Below are 23,951 nucleotides of genomic sequence, written 5' to 3'. Positions count from 1 at the left end.
TTGTATTTTATTCTAAAATATTGAAGACATCAAGTAGAGGAATACGTAGGCAAAATGAAGAAAAACTTTTCTGAGCTTAAAATCAATGTAAACATCCAGAAAAGTTAAAACATCACAGACTTTGAACACGTTCATGTTAAAAATGCTAGAGACAACATTAAATATTTAGCAATAAACTAGGAAAACTCTACACAATGAATGAGGCAGTGGAATAACATTCTTTAACTATGCAGAATTTCATTAAAAGATAAACACTAGAGGATGTCGGCAGATAATTCAGGAAGGGAAAATATAAATGTGAAACACGCGGGAAATGTCCAACTTCAATAACATGAAAATAAATGCAAATTAAAGCCATAATGAGATAGCGTCTTCCGCATTCCCGGTAGGCAAAGACTTCATTTTTAAGTGAAAAGACTGAATGTGCAGTTTGCTGAGCCTCCTCCCTGGGATTGGTGGGGACAGGCACTGGCCCAGCTTTTCTGGATGCTAATTTGGTAGAGCTGCGTAGATCAAAAGTTCCCTTTTAATGCTCATTTCCTTTGATTCAGTAATTCCTTTTCTGGCATCTGTCCCAAGGAAGTGATCAGAAATGTGGCAGAGATGTGTGCACTATGCTGCTTATCATTGCATTATTTATCATAGCGAACCATGGAAAAGCATTAAAATTTAAAAGAAATTAAAAATCAACCTGCCACCCAGAGATGACATCTATTTTCTTCCCACCTTCTTCTAAGCCAGTAAGTTAAAAAATCAAAATAATCCTTTCCAGGCCTTTTTGCCGGACGTTCTGCTAAAACCCTTCACGGCAAAGCTGGTCCCGGACGGCCATGCGACAGGCAGCCTTCAGGAGCAGGCCTCCGCTCGCGCATGGCCTGCCTGCGTCTCGGAAGCCATTGGTAAGCTGCTTCTCTCTTCGGTGCTGCCAACGTCCACAGAAGTCACTCTGAGGCAATGGTTCTCCCGCAGAGGGCAGGCGGCTGAATCCTGATGACCTCTTCCGTGGGCCACCGACCTCGACTTCCCAAGTGGTGCAGACACCTGCCTCACTGGGCACCACCCACCTTGCATGAATGCCCGCAGCCACCATCAGATGGTTTCATCAGAACTGGATGGACACTGGCTCTTCCGGGGTCCTGCCATCCTACCCCGTATTAAAGAATCATAGTCCATCAATCTGTGTGTGCTGCAAGTCTCACCCGGTGCAGCCCTGCATGACAACAGGTGCATTTGCACCACCTCCAGCAATGACCAGCTTGGAGGCTGGAACAGCCTGGACACGCCAGAGGCCACCTCTGGGTCCCTCCCTAACCCTGTGTCCACACACTGGACAGAGGGTCAAGGATGCAGGACTTTGGGAAATGGTGACTTCTGAGCTGAAATGAGGAGGACAAGGACTTCACAAAACTCCCTGAGGCCAGTGTGCCTCTGCTCTGCCCAGGACCTAGGCATGGGCACCCCAGGCAGAACCAGCAGGAGGCACAGCGGTGTGCAAACGAGCCACGGTTTCTGCATCTAAGACCCAGAGCGTCAGATCCAACTCCTGAGGCTGTCGGCTTTGAAACCCGGCTGTCAGCAGGGAAGGGTAATCGTTCTGACATGTTTCCATTTCACTGAAGAGTCAATGTTTTAAATTTGGACTGGAATCTAAATGTTATGCTTCCCGGATTGCGAATATCCAATTTCACTTATATTTTTAAACTGAAACTTCAGAAGTGGATTAAACAGTTCAAAAAAGTTTAGGATACATAAGGGAGATGCAGAACGGATCACTCTGAAAAGGTCTCTTGGAAGAATCTTTGTCCCAGGAAACAAACAAACCACCCTGGAGTGCTGCCCACCAGCCTGCGGTCCCTGGTCTTTCTCTGTTCTTTGCTTTAAAGATCTGGACCTCCTGTCCTGAGAGGTCAGAGGGCAGGGGACTGCTTCCTCCGGACACCAGCCTGTCTCTCTGTAGCAGGGCCGTTGTGAGGATGGCGTGCACATGCCATGCTTGCTTGACATTAGGGACGCAGACCTCAGTGACACACACCACAGAGACAGGGACGGCCACCCCCAGGCCTTAGGGAGCCCCACCCTGACTCCCGTCTCGGCAAAAGCATTCCTGAAAGGAGAAGCCCGTGCAAGGTACTTCAAACTCAATTTAAAGGAAACTATTGGGGAATTAATTTGCTCTGACAGCTTACTACAGACACAGCAGTTCCCAGAGAAGCTGGACCATAACAGATGTCAGAGCTTCGCCATCAAGGTTGCAGATTCTGGGCCCAGATGTTCACGATGGACCAACTGATGACAGCTGATGTCCCTCTCACTACTGAGTCCCTGTGGCTTTCACTGTGACCGAGAGGCCCCTGCGGTTCTGCACAGCCCAGATACAGCCACCTCACTGGTGATCTGATATCTAATCCACCACTTAGGCTGAAGAAAACTGCTGTGCACTGTTTCCAAACACTTCTGGAGACAGGGAGCTGGAGGAATATTCCAGCCTGTCCTCCGCCCAATGCCACTGTGCACGCAGCAGCTGTTGGAGGATCCTAAGAGCAAACAGTAGCAAGTGGCAAGTGGAAGACCACCCGACAGCAAGGAGCTTCGTGCATCCCCTGGGGCCCAGGCTGGGGCAAGGCAGGGGACACCCGGCAGGCGGCACATGTGGATGGACACTCCAGGAGGGCTGGGGTGCTGGCTGGGCAGGAGGGGAGGGTCGGCTGCTGTGCAGAGTGGGGGGAAGATGCTTTCCCACGTCTCTACTGCTCAAGCTCAATCCACAGTAGCTGTGGGGCTAAAAGCCCTGAGAGAGAAGAACCCCCATCACAGGAGCCCTGTCCCCAGGTGGGACAATGCTTGGAGACCTTCTTTCCCCATGTTCTCTGACCATAGGGATAGAGCAATGCCAAGCACACAGAGTGAGGCAAACGGAGCTCAGTTCACCACCAACAGGGTGAGAAGGGGACCTGGCTATGGCTGGGATATGTGCACCCCACAGGTCCGCCTGTGAAGGTTTGGTCCCCAAGGCGGGTGCTGTTGGGAGGTGGTGGAGCAAAATTGGAACCTGAGCAGTTTAGAGCTGATGGGCTGTGGTTTGCAGGCGGACACACAGCCGCTCACCACAGAGGCTGCAGCGGCCGCAGGTCCCTGTGTCAGATAACCACTAGCAGAAGCAGCAGGACAGAGCCATCTGCTTTAGGCTTAGAGCAGTGAAAGTCCCTGAGCTGTATATGCTCAGTCCCTAGGCTGTTGACAAGCCTGTACCCATATAAGGAGTGTAGAAGGCACCCTCCCATAGAACTGCACGGACTCCCTACAGACACAACAGTTCCCAGAGAAGCTGGACCATAACAGATGTCCCAAAACTTGATGTGCCCAAAACTTGCTCGGGGTTGAGACTTTGGGGATTATCCCTCTGGGCCACGACACCGCTAATAAAGAGTTGCTTCCGGATCTCAGTGTCCTCACCCTGCTTCCTGCTACAGGGGAACCTTTAAAAGTGGGCCCAACGGGGATATACCTCCAAAGAGGAACAGGGGATCCTGTCTCTTCCTCACGATGTGAGCACTATCCTCTGCCCTCAATAGAACTGAGCCAATGCAGGCACCATGTCTTTGAGCTCCAAAACCGTGAGCTAAATTAACCTTTTTTATGTATTAGTTGCCGCAGGTATTCATTAGAGTAATGTGAAGCTAACTAATACAGAGCCCTCAAGGAACTAAAAAGAATCAGAGAGAGTCTGAAAGTGAAGAGTTCGTTAAAGCTACATCACAACACTGTTTTTCAAACCCTGGCCTCACCTGCAAGTTGTTCACATGTGTGTAAGTCTGAGCCTAAACAGCACAGTAGAGACCCTGAGAGCTAGACAACACGACAGATAACTGCACAGTGCCCAGCATGGCTACGGGGGCCATGCAGGCAGAAAAGATCTGAATAGCACTGCTAGGTCTTTGAGAACTAAGAAGACACTGGAACCACAACCTAAAGAAAACTGGTCAGGATTTGCAGACTAAACCCACCCCAGTCAATTACCTGCTTAAACAAAAATGTCAGCATTCACCATAGATTACACAGAAGGCCCAGGGTCCCATAACACAATATTCAAAGTGTCTAGATTATAATATAAAAGTATGCAACATATGAAAAACCAGGGAAATTTCAACCTGCATAGGAAAATACAATAATAGATGCCAATAACACACATTGATTAACTAAAAAAAGACTTTTAGCAAAACCATGGGAGAAGGTGATAAATGAGGGAAAATGGTCTTAAGAGGAATGGAAAGATAGAGTATCTCAATGAAGAAATAAATGTTATAAATATAAAGCAATGTAAACTTAGAACTGGAAAAACCAAGAATAATGATAAAGATTCTCTAAATTGGTTCAATTACAAAATGGAGATCATAGAAGAGTCGGTGACCTTGAAGATAAATTAATGGAATCATTAGTCTTTCTCCTCTTTCTGTGATTAATAAACTCTAATGTTCATACCATTAGAGTTGCAAAAGGAGATAAGAGAAGAAACAGAAGAAAATTCTTTAAAGAATAATGACAAAAAAAATCTCAAATTTTCTAACAGAAATAAACTGATAGATTGAACAAGTTCAGTGAGCCCGAAACAGAATAAACAATAAAGATATACTTGCTCAGACAAAACGTGATCAAATTGTTGAAAGGTAAAGACAAAGAAAAAAATCAGACAGCAGACAGAAAAATGATACATTACCAAGAGGGAAGCAAAGACTCAAATGACTACAGATTTTTCATTATAAAATATAGAGGACAGAAGGAAGTGGAACAACATTTTTTAAATGCCAAGAGAGAAGAACTGTCAACCCAGAATGCTACATCCTGTGAAAATGACCTTCCAAAATAAAGACATTCTTGGATGAAGAAAAGCATAGAAAATTACTGGGAGCAGGTTCACTGTAAAAGAATTTTTAAAAAATGTTCTTCAGAGATAAAGAAAATGACATCAGAAAGGAACATAGAACACCGGGAGTCGTCAATATCTGGGTAAATAAATGGATTACTCTCATCTCATTTTGTCCTTTAAAAAATGTTTGATGAATAAAAACAAAAATCATAATACTGTCTGATGGGGTTTCTAATGTTGGTAGATAGAATATCTACGCCCCTGGCAAGAAATACAAAGCAAGTGAGTTGATTCCTAATGTAGCAAAAACTCACCAGAGATGAAAGACATGACCAGGACAGTACCATTAAAGAAAGTGCAGGTAGATTTAAACTTTCCTGAGATAAACCTTGAGCCTCAGATGCCTTCATTGGCAAATTCTAACAAACATTGAAAACAACATTTCTTTCTGTTGGTAAATAATGTTAAGTTCTTCACAATTCCATGCAGAAAATAGAAGCAGAAGACCCACTTCTAAGCATATTCAATAAGGCTAATATTATCCCAATTCCCAAACCAAGGACATTATGAGGAAAAAAATAAGCCATAGCTCAGGATCCCTCATGAACGTGGACATGAAGAGGTAGCAGGAGGGGCCTGGGTCTTTGCTGTCTGCACGGCCAAGGTCTTCTGTGTGGACTGTGTTGTCGTTCACATGCATGAGAACCTGCAGGTGTCAAAATTCATAGAACCACACGGCCCCGAAATGGCAATTGCACCAGATGTCATTTTTTTTTAAATCAAAATTTTAAGAAATTGAATCTTCCAGGTCCACACCTTTCACACACTCAGACTGCAGGGAGGGACCAGGTCCAACTGTGCAAAACACAAAAGGGGCTTTCCACAGGCCAGGGCTCGGGAGGCATCGCAGGAGCACGTGCCGGGGACCCTGGGGACGGTCTTCCTCTCTGTTAGGAGTGGCACCTCCTGTCAGGAGGCGGAATCTGCCATCCTGCACCTACAGGGCCGCCCAAGGAGCCGGGCGCTGCTGACCTAGAGTCCTGACGTCTCCGAGTGGCCACAGTGGCCAGGAGCTTGTCCTCCTTCCAGACTCATCATGAGTCCACAAAGCCAGGTCACCTCCCAGACTGGCGGTCAAAGGCGTCTTACTGGCCTGGTATACCTGAGTGTGCATTTAGACTACTTTGCAAAGCTTTTATGGATGACTGGGTATGTGTGGTCTTGTAATAGCAAACAAGAAAAAAAATGATTTTCTCTGAGATTTCTATGACCCCTCCAAGTACAGCTGAACCTTTTGAGAAAATTACTGAAAATTCATTAAGGCAATATGAACCTGATAGCCTTGGCAGGTCCTCTTTAGTAGCCAGATGGACAATTCTAAACAACTTGACTGGATGTGTAAATCGTCCAGTTAGGTGAGTGGGGCTGGGTGGGCAGCCAGCTAATCTTGGCAAGCTATGACTACATAATCCTACTGACAACTGTCTTTTCCAATATTACTCTGAACGTACAAAGGGGAGCTTGTTAAGTCTCCATCAAACCTTCCAGCTCAAGGCCATCTCTCTCACACCCCTTGGTGCATGACCTCTAGCTTCCAGAGAGGACTTGCTCAGGCATTTAAGTGGATCTCAAATTCCTCTTTGAAAAACAAAAGATCTGGGCTCTGTTTTTCGTGGTTCCGGGACCACTTTGGGGCAGAAGTATGGATGCTTCAGATCTGGGCACAAACAGAGGCCAGAGTGCTGCGTTTTCGTATCTGTATCACTTGCGCTTGGGGTCTAACGGCGCAAGGGCCACCGTCCCCTCCACATCCTGCAGATGCCAGCCAGCAGCCCCGGCTGTGCCCCTGCTTCTGCTGCCTGTTCCCACTGCAGTCGGCCCTGCGTGCTGGCTGCTGGAGGCGCAGCAGGGACAGACTCCTTCCTTTCTGTCGCACTCTGCCTTCCCAGCAGTGGCTTCCCCCATCGACCTTGAGGGCTGCCCCAGGCACAGTGTAACTCTTCCCCAGCACAACACCCTTCAAAGACCCAGCGGCAGCCTGCAGTTCTTGACGGCCTCTGACAGACCTTCCTGCACTCCCCATACAGCAAGCCTCCGTCCTCTGTGATTCACCAGAGAGCGCGAGCTGCCGTCCTGCTGAATCCTGTTCTCTCCTCCCCGTGGATGCCAAGTCAAGGTCAGGAGACCAGAACCCACACTTGACTCGCGGTCCACGCAGCAAGGACAGAGGGGTTGGCGGCCCCTCTTGTGATGCACCCCTCTCCACCGTCAGCTGGGAGGTCTCGCTGTGGCGTGTGCCCTGGCACCATATGGGTGCATGTCACCCTGATGGCAGGCGCCTGCACCTGGGCTGCAGAGCCAGCTCCTGGTCACGCTCTTCCCCTCCCACTCCTGCACTGGCTGGTGGACACAGTGCAGGCTGTGCCTCTGTGTCTGCTGGCTCTCACCTTCAGTCCATCTGTTCCAGCCTGCCAGGACCTTTAGGGATCCTAATTCCATCATGTACTGGCTTCAGCAAGTCATTGCCTAAATCTCTGAAGAACATAGATTTGGGAACAAAGGCCTGTGGCCTGTAACTGGGAGCCCTCCCTCGTGCCAAGCCGATGACAGCCAAGCATGACCAGATGGCCCTGGTGGACAGGCCCCACACCTGGGATTGTTAACCGGGATTCAAATCTCTGACAGAATCGACACTGGCCTGTGCTGGGAGTCTGAGTGACTTCACCAATGCAGGGTCCAGCCAGGGTGTCAGAGGATCAGCGGTCAGGAAGGACCGACCCTTGAGAACTCGCTGCTCCGGGACACTGGGGCTTCCTTGGAGCCCTGAGGACACCCAGAAGCTTCCTAAGGAGCCTTGGGGTCACGATGGACTGTAGGGATGGAGAGGAGCGGGGGGGGGGGCTCAGCATCCAAGGGGCTCAGGTTCAGGGTGGCCCAGATGTGAACCTAGGAACCATGTCAACAGCAGGCCTGTCCTTCATCAGTCACACTGACAGCAGTAATGGCGTTAATTCACACCTGGGGACTTTGGGCTATGGCAGGCACCGTTCTAAGACACTTGAACATATGATTCACTTAATCCCCGTGACAGCCCTGTAAGGAGGTGCTATTTCTGTCCTGTTTTATGGATGAGAACCTGGGGCGCAGAACAGTTAGGAGCCCCTGTCAGCTAGGACTGGTGTGGAGGTGAAGAAGCTTCTTCCACGTCTTGGTGGAGTGATGGGGAGAGGAAACCAGAGACATGCCAGCAGAGTCTGACCTCTGCAGAGCTAAAGCGGGGTTCACACACCTTTCTGCGGTGCCCCCAGCCTCCAGGGAGCCAGGAGAGGGAAATCATAGAGGAAATTAAAACCAGGGCAAGTCTCTCCAAACACAAAAGTAAAAGTCCAGGGCCTAGGATCCTCCACACCTTCCCAAGGGGTCCACGCGCGCTCGGTGCCGAGTGCCAGCCTCCGCACTCACCGTGGGGGCCCTGTGCAGGGACGCTCCTCCAGCAGGGGCTGACCTCAGGCCACCGCGGCTGCCTCCCCCATGTGCACAGGAGTCCAGGGCAAGGAGAGCCGGCTGATTTCATCCACTCACAAACGGTGGAACGTTTTACTTCCTCAAAAGTCGATCCCTCTACCCGTCTCCACTTCCCCTGCTTTGACTGCCAGTCATTGTCTGCAAGTCTCTCCCCTCCTCCACGATGTGGTGAGCCAGACTCTTCCAGCCATCTCAGCCCCATGTGTTCCTGCATGAACGTCACCCTGAGTGGAGCTCAACCAAGGGTCTCTGCACGAAGGAAGGGTGGGAGGGCAGCCAGTGCCCTTCGCTCCCAAAGCACAGCTCCGCCAGCCAGGGGGAGATGCACGTGGGATCTCCTGCATTCACTGCGGACAGGCACTCTTTTTAAAGAATGTTACTGTATTTGGAAAACCTTTATTTCTTTATCTTTATGTGGTGCTGAGGATGGAACCCAGTGCCTCGCACATGCCAGGCAAGCACTCACCACTGAGCCACAGCCCAGCCCCCGGACAGGGAAGCTCCATTGTTGATTAAGAGTAGATGTAAAGAAGTTCTAGCACCTTCTTCCAGTCCTCACTGGACTCATCCTGCACACCAAGCACTTTGGATCCAGAGGCACAGACCATGAGGAAGCTGAAGAGATCCTGGAGGAGGACCATGGCTTACTGGCTGAGCCAGCCTGGCCCCTCCTGATCCTCTCTTTACACGTTTGTATTGAAATGATGATACTCACTTGGCCGCCAAACACAAGATGGTCAAAAGAAGAGGAAGAGGAAGAGAAGGAGAAATAAGAAGCACCTCTAAAATGACTAACCATAATGTAGATGCAAAATGTCTGTATCTATCTATCTATCTATCTATCTATCTATCTATCATCTACCTACCACCCAATCTACCACCTACCTATCTACGATCTACCTATCTACCTGCCTACCTACCTACCTACTATTATCTACCTACCTATCTACTATCTATCTATTATCTATATACCCACCTATCTACAATCTACCTACCTACCTGCCTATCTACCTACCTACTATTATCTACCTACCTGTCTACTATCTATCTACCTACCTATCTTCTATCTATCTATCTATCTGCCTATCTACCTATCTACCTACCTACCTATCTACCTATCTACCTACTTATCTCTCTACCTACCTACCTGCCTATCTACCTATCTACCTACTTATCTCTCTACCTACCTACCTACCTATCTTCTACCTACCTACCTATCTTCTATCTACCTACCTACCTGCCTATCTACCTACCTACTATTATCTACCTACCTGTCTACTATCTATCTACCTACCTATCTTCTATCTATCTATCTATCTGCCTATCTATCTACCTACCTACCTATCTACCTATCTACCTACTTATCTCTCTACCTACCTACCTGCCTATCTACCTATCTACCTACTTATCTCTCTACCTACCTACCTACCTATCTTCTACCTACCTACCTATCTTCTATCTACCTACCTACCTGCCTATCTACCTATCTACCTACCTACCTACCTACCTACATTCCTATCTACCTACCTACCTATATACCTATCTACCTACCTACCTATCTACCTACCTACCTACCTATCTACCTTCCTGCATACCTATCTACCTACCTATCTACTATCTACCTACCTACCTATCTACCTGCCTAACTATCTGCCTATCTATCTACCTACCTATCTACCTACATACATACCTATCTACCTACCTATCTACCTGTCTACCTACCTACCTATATACCTACCTATCTATCTACCTACCTGTCTACCTATCTACCTACATACCTACCTATCTACCTACCTATCTACCTATCTACCTGTCTACCTACCTACCTATATACCTACCTATCTATCTACCTACCTGTCTACCTACCTACCTACCTATCTACCTTGCAGTACTGGGAATTGAACTCAGGATGCTTCACCACTGAGTCACATCCTCAGACCTTTTTAGTTTTTATTTTGAGACAGAGTCTTGCTCAGTTGCCCAAGCTGTCCTTGAACTTGCCATCCTCCTGCCTCAGCCTCCCAAGTTGCTGGGATCACAGACATGTGCCACCATGCCCAGCAATCATGCTAATTTCATTAATTTTTAAAATAATAAAATTAATCCAAGTAATATAATTAATAGGTATTCAATTGACTGATGGCTGTGGAAAAGCCAGAGGAAATCTGCACACTAGATTCCCCCAAGAAGACGTGGACCGACTCTAAGCTGCAGTGAAGTTCAGAAGCATTTTGAGCACAGTAAGAACCAGTCACCCATCAAGTGGCCTCTGGGAGTCACCCAGAGCAGGGGCGTGAGGTGCACAGGAGGCAGGGGCTGCACACCCGTGGGAACCTCAGGCCCCAGGAAGCCGCTCTGGCTGTCAGGACTCCGCCCCAGGAGGGGGCTGTCCCGGAAAGCAGCAAGTTCGAGCACAGCCTGCTCAGGGGTGGGCGGCTGCAGTGATGAGGCCCCGCGTGACTTTCCTGCGGCAGGTGTCACAGGTCATCACAGACTGGATGATAAAAACAGGAAACAGCCACACTAATTCTCTCACAGTGCAGACCAGCAACTTGAAATCGGGGTCCCTGGGTCTACATCGAGAGCACTTCCTCTCAGGCATTAGGGGAGATGGCTCCTGGCTCCTACCTGCTCCTGGAGGCTGCCGGGTTCCCTGGTGTCTGGTTAAATCACTTGGATCCCTGCCTCCAACCTCACGTGGCCTTCTCTTCTGTGTGTCGAATCTTCCCCTGCCTCCTCCTTATGAGCTTGATGTCATCGTATCTGGGGCCACCCTGATACCCAGGATCCTCTCCCGACTCAGATCCTGAAGGGAACCACCTCTGCAGAGGCTCTTTCTCCCACAAAGGCCACGTGAACCCGACATCTTTGGGAGGGCCGTTTCTGAGCCATGTGCACCCTCCCCAGTCCCTGACTCCGAGGGCCTGCTTCCGTGGTCTGTGGATGTGGGACAGCGGCAGTCACAGGAGTGAGGGCCCACCGGGGCCACTGGAGGACACCCCTGCAGGAACGCAGCATCTGCCCCAGGCCCCGCGAGAGCCTGGCACCCCAGTCTCCAGTAGCTACACTGGCCCCTCATCCAATTCTCCCTAGTGGCTCAAGGAAACCCTGTGGCTGGAAGGAAACTCCACCCCGAGACCAGTCTGGGCAGTCAGCTGCCACAACACCTTCCCAGGAGGGTGGTCAGAGGTGAAAGCCAAGGGCGAGGCTGGAAAGCTGAATTCCCATCTTTTCCTCTCCGATGACTCAGGAGAAGACTTGTACCAGGTTGTTACTTCTCACACCGCTTCCTCAGGAGCTCAGATCAGAAAACGTGCCCCGGATGCTGGGGCAGGAAACAAATCCAACTGCCCCAGACCCAAAGGCTCCACCTGGTCCTGGTCCTGCTGCTTCCAGGACTGCAGACACGGCCAGGCTGTCCTCCTGGTGGTGCCCAAAGTTAAACACACTCCACCCGCTCCTTAGGTTCACTTGTGATTCACGGATCTGCTCAGACCCCTCCAGAATCAATTCTTGACCTCCACTTCTGCCTTCTTCAAAGGGTAAAAGTTCCCTGAGCTTACTACGGCTCCATTTTTGTATGAACACTTCTCTTTCGAGACCAAAGAGACCACGATGTGTCGATTTCCAGGTCTGACATGTTACAGATTCTCCTCTGGTCCCAGAATCCTTTGCAGCTGCAGTGGAGGGGACCAAGCTTTGCTGCACCGCTTAGTAAGCCTCCCCCTACTCGTGACCAGGACATTAAAGGTGTGGCTTATGGAACCCGTCATGAGATGTGAGATAAAACAGAAGAGCTGCCAGCGCCCAGGCCTGCTTACGCTCACCCAGGGTCGGGGCAGAACTAGTTAGAGACCACGGCAGAGCCAGGGGCTCAGAACCCGGCTCCCCACCCCGGCAGCGAGAGGCTGCAGGAGCAGTCTCTGTAGCTCTTCTGAAACTCCAGGCTACTGACGGGGAAGGACTGGATGGTAAACTGTGGGTGATCCTGGTCAATTTCATCTTAGCCCAGTACCGACCACCCAGCCCTGACTCCCAAGCCCTGGTGGACCCTGTCCCTGTGTTCCTGGAGTAGCCTGCAGCCTGCAGGAGCCAGTCTGGGCAAAGGAGCAGCATGTCCTCCAGATACAGGGGCTCCAGGCTCTTGTAAGGGACTGCTGCTTCTGATCACAGAAGTTCAGAGAAGCAGGGTCCCTGGCTCCCGACGGTCCCAAGTTCTCCTTCAACAGAAGGGACTTCCGGGGACTTAAAGGGCCAGCACCACTTCACTTCTTTCGTAATTTTCTTTTCCCATTTTGGATGTCAATTATTAAAGATGGGGACATTCAAAAGCAACCACACAGGCGGGAGAAATTAGAAAGTGATCACACACACACATATATTAAAAAAAAAAAAAAAAGACGCCAGGTCAGTAAAGACTTGGGAAGACCTTAGGTTTACACCTCAAAATGGCCAGTGGCACAGACAACCTTCCTACAACAATATAAACCCAAGAAGGGAGGAAGCACAATTTCCAGAGGTACCACATGATTAAAGTCAGATCTCTAGCTTTCTAACCAAAATTACAAGGCATCTGAAGAAACAGGAAAGTCAGACCCATAAAGGAAAAAAATAATCAGAACCTGTCCTTCTAACAGACCTGGTGGTGGACCTAAGGGACAGATGATTTCAAACAACTGTCTTTTACACGCTCAATGAACTAAAAGAAGACATGGAGAAAGTCAGGGAAACAAATCAGTGAATAAAATGGAAAGGGCTATTCACTGGGGCATCCAGAGAGACAGGGGAGCAGGCAGGAGGACATAAGCCAGCAAGCTCGGGACAAGATGGAGAAGATCAGTGAATCTCTACAACAGAAAGAAAAGAGATCACAGAGAAAAGCAGAGCAAACAGAGCACAGCACAGCTGTGGTCAAGATCAATGAGAAGAGTGCACACGCGGCAGGAATCCTGGAGGGGAGACAGTGAGGGGAGGAACTCTGAAGAAATAAGGGCTGGAAAGCCCACAAGTCTGTGACACATTAATATAAATATCCACGAAGCTGAATGAACTCTAGAGTGAATATAAAACGCTCACACCAAGACACATTATGATCAAACCGTCAAAGCCACGGACAAAAAGAGAGCCTTCAAAACATCAAGGAAAACGAGACTCATCACATCCAAGGGATCCTGAATGAGTTATCAGATTTCTCACCAGAAACTTCAGAGGCCTGTAGGCAGCGGGCCAATATAATCAAAGACGTACACAAAAAACCTTGTCAACTGAGAATCCAATAGTCAGCAAATCCGCCCTTCAAGGTAGGGAGAAATGAAGCACTCCTAAGTAAAAGTCGAGGCAATTCATTATCACTATATCTGCCCTGCAAGAAATGCTAAAGGGAAGTGTCCTTTCCTTTGAACCGGCAGTTTGACAGCATTCAGAAGTCATAACGAGGAAGAAATAATTCAGTAAAGATAAAATACATGAGCAATTATAAACCAGTGTTATTGTAATATTGGTTTGCAACTCTGCATTTTGTTCCCTGTGCTGTGAGAGACTTGTTATGGTTTGGATATGAGGTGACCACTGAAGAGATCATGTAGCGATGCAGGACTGTCCAGAGGTGGAATGATCAGGTGATGAGCTGTGACCAAATCAGCGGATTAATCTGTTTGATGAATTAAAAATTTGAATGGACTACTGGGTGGTAATTGAAAGTAGGTGGGTGTGTCTGGAGGAGGCAGGTCGCTGTGGGTGGGTCACTGATCCCTGGGGACTATGTCTTGTCCCTGGCTCCTCTCGCTCTGCTTCAGGCTGCCCTGAGCCAAGCAGTTTTCCTCCTGCCGCCATGATGCTCTGCCCCACCTTGGGCCCAGAGCCACGAATGGAGTTGACTGACTGCAGCTGAGACCCCTGCAACCCCAGGGTCAGCTTCTCCCTTCATTGTTCTTGCCAGGTGTTTTGTCACAGTGATGAACACCTGACTGACATAAGACTAATAGCTTTTTAAAAATGAAGGAAACCAACCACTGCTCCTGGGGCATAAGTCACAAATGCAGCGACCCCAGCAGTCTTTCTAGATGAGACTCAAGACCAGTCTTTGGTGGGTCAGTTGAACAGCTAAACTGGCAAGGGAGTACAAAAGATCCTTGCTACTGGTTCAGAGAAAGTCAGCATTTCGACTTGTGAGCGGAAAGGTTTTCCAACAAACAATGCCGTCCAAGCGAGGTCTCAGAGAGGCAGGACCCCAATCAGAGGGCCAGGACCCTGCAGGCTCACCTCAAGCACCTTCTGAGACCAGCTTCCTCTGCCAAAATGGACCAGCAAAGCTACTCCCTTCATAGGAATCCTGCCATCAGACTTGGTGCCAGGAAACCTATGAACCATGTTCCAAGACACTCATGCATCCATCAACCAACCCACATTCACAGGACCTGCCCCGACTCGGGCGCTGTCCCTGGAGCCAAGGAAGCCGCGTGAAGGTCGGAGGAGACCATGCCTGGAAGGAGGTTACAGTCCCTGAGGTGAGCTCTCAAAACACAGACGTAGAAGGTTACCCATTAAACGCTAGGAAAATGGAGGGACAGGCAAGTCCTCCAGTCCTGTGAGGAAGGACTGGAGGAGGCTGATGGAGGAGGAGGAGGCCTCTGAAGATGGAGGTCACAGAGCCAGGAAAGAAGGTACTTCAGGTCAAGATAAGAGCATGGTATTAGTCAGGGATCTCCTAGAAACAGAACGGAGCCAAATGAGACAGATGCTGGAGATGAGACAGAGAGAGAGAGACAGAGACAGACAGACAGAGGCAGACAGACAGATGGGTGGGTAGATAGAATCGTCCCTCAGTGTCTGTGAGGGATTGGCCCCAGAATCCCCCACCAACAAATGTCACATCCCTTATATAAACGGTGTGTGACGTCTGCATGTGACCTGTGCACAACCTCCACATGCGGAAGTCACCTCTTGCTTGCTCACCATACCCAGGGCAACGTAAATGCTCTGAGTAATGCTGGTTATTCCACGTGGTCTAGGAAACCATTACAAGGAAAAAGTCTGTGCACGTTCAGCTCAGATGCATTTTTTCCTGAATATTTTGATACACAGCTGGTTGAATCTTCAGATGTGCAGCTCACAGACAGGAAGGGCTGACTGTATGTACAGTTTGGTATAGAATAACGAATTATAGATACGTAGTATCTACATGATTACATTATGTAACACACATGATGATATATTTTTCCATTGTTGCTCCATAGTACATAATAATACGTGGATGATGCATATGTTTAGTACAGACAGGAACAGACCACTACTGAACTCAGCTGTACACAGAGTGCAGAGGAAGCCGCGTTTGCGGAACCACTGTCACATCCGCTACCTCTGTTGGGCAGTCTGTCCGGACCCCACACCGGACTCCTTGCCCTGCCCCTGAGGCTCAGCAGCCAGGGAGACTTCAGAGCTGCTGTGGGGGGAGCTGAGCACAGCAGAGGGAACAGACGGAGGACAGCGTGCAGTATCCCTCGGGGCACGCAGGGAGAGGCTGATGGCCGGGAGAGGGCCTCTGGGGCGGGGTGTCCGAAGAGACCAGCAGAGGCCAGTGTGGGGAGCCAGGCCCCCTCCATAGCCCCTGGAGCAGCAGGAAGGGCAGGCTTCGCCCTCCGCCAACCCCTAAGTGAGCTGGTGCAAGCCCTGGGCATGAGAGGCTCAGGGTGGCCGACGGCCTCGTGAGAGAACAAAGTCACGGGGCACTGGTGCCCGAGCAAAGCTGCGTCTGTTCTGAGCTGTGTCCAGCGGCCATCACCTCCCCAGGAGGGTCGGGAACACAGCCCCAGAGGCCATTGCCCGTCCGGGGACACTGCCATTTGCAGAGCTCGGGTTACTTCCACGCAGCTGGAAGATATGGAGGTGGTCGCGGGACCCGGCTGGGCAAGCTCAGAACCTACCCCCAGGGTCTCCCATCCTCTATCCTCCGTCTCCTGCCCACCTTCTCCCTGTTCCCAACTCCATCCCTCCCCCGGAGGAGTCTTGTCTTCCCTGGATAAAACCTGTAGGGATGCATGTGTGTTTGTGCACCAGACTCTCACACAGATAGCCATGTGTCCAAGGGACACAGGACAATGGTGGACTACTGCAGACCACTGTCTGCACTTGACCACCAAGCTCCAGGGACAGGCAGGAACCGGAGCCACAGTCTTGCAGACTCTTCCTGCAAAATGCTTCTCCTGGTCTGTCCGGTGCCTGGTAACTGCCACTCACAGGCTGTTGGGAGCCTCAAGGCTCCTGCCGCCTAAAATGTCCCTCACCTGTCACGCGAGGCATCTAGACAGCTTCCAGCATGAAGATGCGCTGGCCCCAGGTCTCTGTCTGGAAGGTGCAGTCGCCATGGCAACCCAGCTAATGAATAAGTATGTAAATAAGGAAAGAAGCTCTTCATCATTTGCCAGTTGTTCCAAGTTCCTTGCCCTTTCTGAGGCTTAAAGGAACGAGGGGTGGGGGGTTAGAAAAGCACGCGTTTGGTAAAATTTTGGTTAATGTTTGTTTTCAGAGCTCACCATGAAAAAATGATTATTTTCACAGTATCTGCATAAAGTGGTTTCTCTGCGGCTACCCGGAGAACTGGAATTAAACAAAAACACAAGGCACAGGCCACCTGTACCCAGGGTCCCTCAGGGGAAATTGCAGCGAATGCTCATTTCACAAGCAATGAGCCCCAATGATGGCACTTGGGCAGTTTGAGTCTTAAGTGAGGCCTGAGAGACTCCCGAGCTGTCCCGGCAGCAGCCTTGAAATACCTGATTGCTCCTCCCCTGATTCCTAATTAAAATGCTATGAAAACCCAGGACCAGGCAAAAACTAGCCCCAAATAATAGGGAGGACGAGAGAGAAGCAGAGCCCAGGTTCACAGAGCACCGAGCAACTAACATGCCCTGGAGGCAGACACAGAGGCACACCTGACCTCTGGAGGTGGACACAGAGGGCATGCCTACCTGCTGTCCACAGCCAGGGGGGTCCACGGGTGCTCACTCCCTGTACTTCTCGCGGTCCATGTTCTCATCTGGACAATGAGAACCATCCAGGAGCCTGCTTCTTAGGGTTTCTGTGAGGATTAGATGCAATGAGAGGCAAAGCCAGTATCTTCCCTAGAATCCAGGCTCCCTGCAGGTAGGGGTTCTGAGGGAGCGTTTTCTTTGTGACCCTATGCAAATGTCCAGAGCAGCACGTGGCAGGCAGAAGGTGCTCAACATGCGTGTGGGAGTGAACGAGCTGGTCTGGAGCTGGAGCACAGGCAGACTGCAGGGAGGTGAGTGCACAGGAGAGTCACCGTGTGCAGTGCCTGCACGGGCGTCCACAGAGGGCGGGATGGCCTGCCCAGCAAGCTCAGGAGCTGCAGGTCTCCACGCATACGGGGCAGGGAGGCTCCAGTGCCTGCTGGCTCTGAGTTAGACAGGACAGTGGGCAGGGGTCTCCAGAACAGCAGGCCATGCTGGGTGAGCTCTATTGAATCCCGGGATGAGACGGAGGGTGTGCTAAGTCCACCTGAGACTGCATCCGTGACGGCAGCGGAGAGGCACATGCCCCTCCTTTGGCAATTGATCAGGCCGGGCCTGTGATTCATTCCTGGGTCACCAGCCACCTCAGGCAGTAGCAGGGTCGTATAGGTGGGGTGCGTGGAAAGAGTGCACTGTGGGAAATCTCCAAGAACGGCTACCCAGGACACACACTTGAGTACAGACACTGCAAGACATGCCTGGGAAGGGTCTGCCCATGTTATCGGAAACTCCTAGACAACATGAGCTGTGCAAGGACGAGGTGAGTGTCACAAAGATTGGACTAGAGAAGGTCCAAGACCCCGCTTCTGCCCGGCCCCAACAAGAACAAGTTGGATAAGCCGCAACATTGTGGCTCAGCCTTCCCCTTCCTAAAGCACAGACAGCTAAGGAATCAAAGAAACCTGAAGAAGCCAAATCCCAGAGACCGTGAGCCCTTCCCAGGAGAGCAGAGCCCGCAGCTCTTATCCAGGGGAGATGTGAGAGGAGGGGAGGGGCCTGCCTCAGTCACGTGCGCATGTCTTCACTGAACAGCACGTTGCCCTGTGATCACATGTTGCGCTTGTTACATTCTGCACACGTCACTGCCCTGCCATCTGCATATCGCTACATTCCGATACAGGCACACGGTGTGCAATGCTCAGATCAGCATAGCCAGCACATCCGTCACCTCGGGCACATCGTCTCCTCCTGTGGAAACATTCCGACTTCTTTCTACTCGCTCTCTTGCAGCAAGCACTTAGCACCAGTCACCCTCCTGTGTCATGGCACGTTAGAGGCCAATCCTCCCGCCCATGCAGCCCTGCACCATCGACACCCTCTCTCCATCCTCCCTCCTGACTCCACTCTTCACTCCTGTAACTTCTCAGCTTCAGCCTCACTTTTAGCAGCTGCCCACTGGCTCCTCCATGGACTTGGACCCCAAGGAGCCACGGCTGCTGAGCACTCTGTCACCAGCACGCTGGGTGCACCGTGACCGAGACCCGAGGATCCCTCCGGGCCCCCCAGGGCTGGGGCTTCATGGACACCTGTGCCTGTGCTCCGAGGCCTAGGAAGAGGCTGCAGAATGGAGAGTGGGCTCCTGAAGGCCAGGGGGCCATGGTGGCCAGAGGGCACAGACACCTTCCCAGGGTGCCGTCCCAGGTGCAGGGAGCACGATGTCCTGGCTTCACCTCGACGTCTGTTTCGTTGTTACTTCAACTCTACACACCCCAGGGCACAGTGCGATTGGTCAATACGTGCACGTGATGTGTACCCATCAAGTCGACGTTAGTCTTTCCACCTCCTTAACGGTTTCCTGAGATTTTTGATTGACGCGTAATACTCATACCTGAGTTACAGAGTGCTATTTCAACACGTAAAGTGTAATGATCAATAAGAGCAATCAGGTCCCTGTCACTACTTTGTGTTGGATACATGGTGGGATAATATTCAGCCATGAATGAATGATCTCCAACCATTTGCAGCAAAACGGATGGAACCAGAGGGTGTCGTGTTAAGTGAAATGACCACATGTGGAAGGACAAGCACCGCGTGTTCTCACGGGTGCTCTCACAGGTGGGTCAAAGGTTGACCCGCAGGTGTAACAGTGGCTGCTGGGGGCTGGGAGGGGCGGGGAGCAGAAGACGGTTCCAGAACCCAGTAGAGAAGCAAGCAAGCATCCTGCTGGACGGCACGGCTGGTGACTGCAAGTCACAATAACCTTCATGTACTTCATGAATGACAGGGACAGAGGGACTCACAGGTCCCTGGCAGCATCTAGCTCACTTCACGGAGCCGTAGGAGCTGCGATCCAGCTGCCAGAACCTGGACAGGGTTGTCTCCTCCAAACTCTTGTTGGAATTTAATCCCATTGTGAGGCATTAAGCTGTAGGACCTCCAAGGGACGATTAGGCCTCTGTCCTCAGGAACAGACTAATCCACTCCCGTGACGGTGGCTGAACAGGCGATCACAAGAAGGCCACCATCCCAACCTGCTGCCGTGTCTCCTGGTCGCCCTCACCACAAGAGGCCCTGCCTGGCCTCAGGACTCCGACAGCAGGGGGCCCTGCACCGTGTGTGGCCCCCGTCTTGGACTGTACGGTAAGCCCAGATGAAGCCTTCCTTATGACCTGCCCGGCCTGAAGCACTGGGTTGTTAGCAACAGAAGACGGACTCAGACTCCAGCACGCCCCCCATCGGCTGGCCAGCTGGTGCTGGCGCCCAGCACAGGGCTGCCTCCGTCCCAGGACATTCTATTCAGTAGCACAGATTTTTATTCACGTACACAACAGCTAGCGTTTGATCAGAAACATAAGAAGCAGAAACAGTGTGGTCAAAATTTTCCAGGAGCAAATGCAAGAAACGTCCCATAGGATGTGATCATCATACCAAAAACGTGCCAAAAGGTCCAGTCACAAAGACGGGAAGTGTGGAGAGACCCGGAAATTACAAAAATGGAACGCCTGAAATACTAGGAAGGAAAAATACGAGGCAGAGTTGACGAAGCATTAGAGGAACTAAAAACCAGGATGGAGGCAGAAGATAAGGGAACCAGCCAAATAAAAAACGTCCACCAAACCCGAGGGACAGAGAGAGAGAGGAAAGGAGGAGCACTCACCATGTGGGGGACGACGTCTAGCACCTGCCAAGTCCATCCTCAGGGGGTCAGAAGGAGAGAGGGAACAGGAGGGAGAAGCAGGTGGAGAGAGCGGCTCAGGACTTGCCAGGGCAGCAGTGATCCGCAGGTCCCAGCCTGAGGCCCCTCAGGGCCGCCCATGGAAAAGGAGCGTGACCACCCACAGAGGTCTCATCAGAGACAATGGAGACCAGAGGACAACACCACACCTCCAGCCCCAGGGAAAGGCTATGCACCCCGATCTTCCCTCCTCATGCAGTCTTCAAAATGAAGGCAAGATGCAGACATTTCTCCAAGGAGGCCCGTGTGCACCAATCTCCACTGAGCTACTCAGGACAGACAGGTGGCAACAGCTCAGGGTCACTGAGGGACAAATGGTCAGGCACGGACCGTCTAGTCAGACCACGGCAGGAGTGCTGCAGCGTGCCAGCCGCAGGTCAGCCTTCAGGACACAGGTGCTCGCGCCCAGGGCAAACCCCCGCTGCGCCTCTGTTATGTGCCTGGTGTGGGCAGCTGCACAGGTGCTTTGGGGGTGGCCAGGTAGGAGGATGGGACAGGCCTGCTGCTTCCAGGCCCTTGGAGAGCCTCCCAGTGACGGGAAGTTGCAGAAACAGGGCGATGGCTGCCAGCGCCGAGTGCGAGTCATGCTGCTGAACCGGGCACCTAAAGTGGCTGAACGGGGAGACCTGGTGACGTGTTTGACCACAGTGAAACAGTGGGGAAAAGGTCCCTTCGGTCAGCCAAGCCCAGAGCAGCCTCCCAGCAGAGGTGCACGGACAGCGGAGCTGGGAGACCTTGAGGGCGAAGGGAGTAGACCAGATGCTACAGACCAGGGTGCAAAAGCAGGATGAGGAAGAGCCGCGGCAAAGGCCAGAAGTGCAAAACCCCTTTCTCAGAGTCTAGTAAGCAACAACCAAGCTGCACAGGCTTCCAGATTATTTTCAAGGACTATCAGCTGCTTAAAACTGTGATAATGGCATTAAATTGTGAGTTTGCAGCACAGCAGAGAACTTAGGCACATGACAGCAGATACTCACTTAAAATTATTTTCATTATTATTTTTCTGGTACTGGGGATTGAACCCGGGGGTGTTTCACCCCTGAGCCACATCTGCAGCCATTTTCAAACATCTTTATCTTGAGACTGGGCCTCGCGAAGTGGCTGAGGCTGGCTTTGAACTTGTTTTCCTCCTGCCTCGGCTGCCCAAGTTGCTGGGATTACAGGTGTGGCCACCGCGCCCGGTTTAGCATTATAAAATCAATACCATGAGCAGCCGGATGTTCACTGAATCACCCAGTCAACATTTTTTGCATGATTCAAAAATTTTATAATATAATCCTAGAAAAAAATCCTCTAACAAAGAAAATTCCAGGTCTGGATGGCTGCAAGGAAACATTCAAATGAAGAGTGAGATGTGCTGTAATGAGGGAAAACATCAGCCTTGAACTCTCCAGACACACAGAAGCAGCAGCACCTCTCAACCTGCGTGAGGCCACCTTGAACCTGGTAAGGACACACGAAAAAAGAATCGTGGACCAGCATGCCTCATGAACACGGTGGAAAGTCCTTGTCACAATGTTAGCAGACCAAGTCCAGCAACATCGGAAAACGAAAACTCACCATGACTAAGCATGGGGTATCTGGGAATGTAAGTGTGGTTTAACACTGAGCATCTATCAATATAATTCACCATTTTATATAAGGCAACATTAAATACACCACGGAGGTCTCATCGTAATTGCTTTAGGAAAACATAATTGCTTTAGCAACAAAGCATCTGAAAAAATCTCAGCACCTGCTCAAGACAGAGCCCCTCAGGAAGGAGGGAGAGCGGGGACTTCACCTGATGTAAACCCAAACAAAACCCGATGGCTACACACTGAAGGGGGGGTTCCACAACAAAGAAATGAAACTGTCCTCCCATCAATTGAACCCACCCTGGCTGGGGTAAAAAGTACAAAAAGACCCGAGAGTCAGGAAGAATTTTAAATCTTGTTCGCAGACATCTTTGAGTACACAGAGCAGTGGAAGCTATCAAACCACTAGAACCAGCCAGGCAACAGCATCCAGGGTCGATTTACACGGCAACCGGATCTACCTAGTAGCAGCAAACAACCTGAGAGGGAACACAGCCACCTGCACAGCAGCCAGTTCAGACACCCGGCTAGGGGCAAGGCCAGGGGACTAGGAAAGACCAATAGACACAGAGAGAGAGAGCTGAGCCCAGGTAGGACGTCACACCCCGACGGAGCCGGAACGACCCCAGAGCTGGCTCGGCACGTTGACCACACAGGTTTGAACATCAAACGCGTTTTCTGTGAGGAAGCTTCTTCCAAGCAGGCAGGACCAGGGTCGAAGACCGGTGGCCCGAGTATAAGCATGAACTTGCGCTCGTGATTCTTCACCGCCTCCAGCTGGTGTCCAAATTGAAGTCAAGACCGACAGTCCTCCTTTGAACAGGGTGTCACCATGGTAACTGGGCACTCTCAACCGGGCCTCTGCACCAAGAGTTGCCAGCTCAGGTGAGTTGCCAGCTCAGGTGAGTTGCCAGCTCAGGTGCGCTCCTGTTGCTGGACTGCTTGAGGACCAGAATTCAAATCGCCACTCCCGACAAGTGAAGTTTTTTAAAAAAAAAAAAATTTATGTTGTTGCTAAAAATCATCAAGTCCCTAAGAACAAATCAAATGAAAGAGCAGCAATAATTAAAAGTATAAGATGTCTCTAAGAGAAACCTGACTAAGAACGAGAGCGGACCTGTCCTCTTACGCTCGGGAAGATTACTATTGTATAAGCCTGTTCCGTTAAAATCCATACAGAGATTTAATGAAACCCAGAGAGAGTCACTGATGAAATTTTCAAGCTGACTTTAAATCTATATGGAAACACAAAGGATCCAGAATAACTGTTAAAAAGACATCCACAGCTGACATCAGGACTCAGCCCAGAAAGGCTATTCTAATCAGGATAGGATGGTGCTCGAGTGCCAAATAAGCCAACTGCAACAGGGAAGGAGAACAGAACAGGGACCCAGAGACAGACTGTCACGTTCGTGACAACTCCATGTTCCACCGAGGCTCTGATCAATTCGACGAGGAAAAAAAGTCTTCTAGCAAATTGTGTTCAGGTAGCTGAAGACGTGTGCAGGGCACAGAGCCCTCCAGGTCCACACCACACGCCAGGTCCATTTCAAACGGGTCGCTGACGTAAGTGCAAAAGCCAGAGCCGTCGCTCTCCTAGAAGCAAACCTGGAGAGACCCTCCGCCAACACTGAGGCGGGTGTAGACAGGAATCTAAAAGCACTGAATGCAGAAGAGAAGCCACAGAGTGGATCTCATCAAAGCTCTAGACGTCTGCTGGTCAGGAGACCCTGTCAAGAAGTGTGTGTGTGAGCCACGGGGTGGGGAAAAATTACTTGTCG

The 23,951-nt window shown here is 50.6% G+C and overlaps 1 protein-coding gene across 7 annotated transcripts in view; it reads right to left on the bottom strand.

Annotated features, from left to right (window-relative positions):
* The window catches only part of Caln1 (calneuron 1), a 396,206-nt gene that overhangs the window by 156,511 nt on the left and 215,744 nt on the right, over positions 1 to 23,951 (bottom strand). The window lies entirely within an intron of this gene.

This window comes from Sciurus carolinensis, chromosome 18 (assembly GCF_902686445.1).
Source record: "Sciurus carolinensis chromosome 18, mSciCar1.2, whole genome shotgun sequence".
NCBI lineage: Eukaryota > Metazoa > Chordata > Mammalia > Rodentia > Sciuridae > Sciurus > Sciurus carolinensis.
The sequence above is the reverse complement of the archived record's forward strand: the minus strand, read 5'-3'. Positions and strand labels throughout refer to the sequence as shown.